This window comes from Zingiber officinale, chromosome 6A (genome assembly GCF_018446385.1).
Source record: "Zingiber officinale cultivar Zhangliang chromosome 6A, Zo_v1.1, whole genome shotgun sequence".
In the NCBI taxonomy this organism is placed as follows: Eukaryota; Viridiplantae; Streptophyta; class Magnoliopsida; order Zingiberales; family Zingiberaceae; genus Zingiber; species Zingiber officinale.
Window position 1 is genome coordinate 135,509,762 of NC_055997.1, and position 2,044 is coordinate 135,511,805.

The 2,044-nt window shown below is 33.9% G+C and overlaps 1 non-coding gene across 1 annotated transcript; it reads left to right on the plus strand.

Moving 5' to 3' along the window:
- The first annotated feature begins 736 nt into the window (after positions 1-736).
- Positions 737-842, plus strand: LOC121998820. Its single transcript, XR_006116612.1, has one exon. It is a non-coding gene; the product is annotated as a small nucleolar RNA R71 (small nucleolar RNA).
- Positions 843-2,044: the final 1,202 nt, after the last annotated feature.

The following is a 2,044-nucleotide window of genomic DNA, read 5'->3' on the forward strand; positions in this document are numbered from 1 at the left end:
CTTTATACAAATTCAAAAATCTTCACTCAACCATATTAGTGTCATAGGATTTGCCGAAGTCTTTATTTTCATCGACCCCCACTAACCTTTGTGGAAAAAGAACCCTTAGTGAAGGTCCTGGGAAAGATTTAACTTCCTTTTTTCCAAATTCCCTTTGAGCTTTTGGAGGAGGTCCAACTTGCTTATCTAGTGTTGGTGTGATCAATTGTTGAGGGAAAAGTACTTGTGGCCTTTGGGAACTTCCTGGAGAAATGGAATTGAGTTCTTGTGATCTTCTATTATTCTTCTCCTCAATTCTAAACATGTCCTTCTTCAGAAGTTATTCATGATTTTTTTCCAATTCTCAACCCAACATCATCACATTTTCACTAGATCTTGTCTGCGAAGGAGGGGGATCTTCTTTAAACCATTTTGAAATAATACTTTCAATCTTTGCCCCCAAATGTTTAAACTCCCCGTTCTGTAACTTGTGATTTTCAAAACTCATAGATGGTTGAGTTACAATTTGTTTAACAGGATCTATAGCATTTATGGCTTGCACTTCTTGAATGTTTGAGGGAGATTTCATCCAACTTATGTTCGACCATTCAAGAGGTTCAATGTCACTTGATCAATTGACATATATGCTTCATCTACACTTTTGTCCATAAAAGAACCTCCAGCTAATGAATCCAATAAACTCTTGTCTGAGAAAGAAATTCCTCCATAGAATATGTGCAGAATCAACCATTTTTCAAAACCATGATGAGGGCACTGTCTTTGAAGACTCTTGAATCTATCCCATGCTTCAAATAATGATTCTCCATATGTCTGAGCAAAATTTGTTATGCAACTCCTCATATACACTGTTCTGCTTAGAGGGAAAAAATGATTCAGAAATTACTTCTCCAATTGTTCCCAACTTGTGATACTTTGAGGATGGAGAAAATATAATCAAGTCCTTACTTTATCCTTGATACTGAAAGGAAATGCCATCAATCGAACTGCATCTGCTGACACTCCTTCACATTTCACCATATCACAAATCTCTAAAAATGTTTCAAGATGCAGATAAGGACTTTCTGATACTTCTCCTCCAAATTTGTTACCTTGTATCATGAAAATTAACTCTGGGTCTAGTTGAAAATTTTCGGCTTCAATTTGAGGTTGCACAATGGGAGATAAAAATCTTGCAGAAAAGGGTGTAGAAAAATTTCTCATGGGCCTGCTTGACATGTTAGCGCTCATGGATATTCAAGAAAATATTATAAAATGAAGAATCAAAGACAAGAAATAAAATGCAATATGAAAAGCAAGAAAGAAAATGCAGAATTTAAATTGCAAGAAAGAAAGTGCATAATGAAAACAAGAAAGAAAAGATAAAAAGAAAAAGAAAAATATCTAGAATAATTCATATGCTAAAGATTGCAAGATATGTTTACGAAATAAAAAAGAAGAAAGAAACTAAATCAAAAGAAAAACAAAGAAAAGTTAGACTAGAATGTTAGAAATTAAAAATGCAGAATTAGAATTGCAACAAAAAGAATCGACAAGAAGTAGAAAGTTATACAAGAAAAAATTATGAAAATGGAATTTTAAAGATTAGTTACAACTATGCTAATGGAAAGAAAAGAAAAAGTCATGTTTAGTCTAACTCAATTTGTCACGCCCCAGGTAGTCCCTGTCCGAAGAAATTTCGACAGCATCTCCCCTGTACGGGTGACAATATGAATCCAGAATACATATATCTATACATCGGCCTACATGGCCGGAACAATACAATAGAAATAAGAAACAAACCACACAGTTTATAACAACATTCCACACAGTTCAACATATAATCAATCCACGCAGTTTAATAAGGAAAGACGATATAGAATCTCGAAGATATATGTAAACATCCTACTCTATTACAACGAAGAAAGACAAAATCCACGAAGTAATGAAAATATATCCGCAGCGGAAAACCAAAAGTAGTAAACTCAAGTGTTCAATATAAAGTCCACAATACAAAACCCACATCACAAGTATATAAGATGCAAAAAACAAAAAAGATCCTGACAAC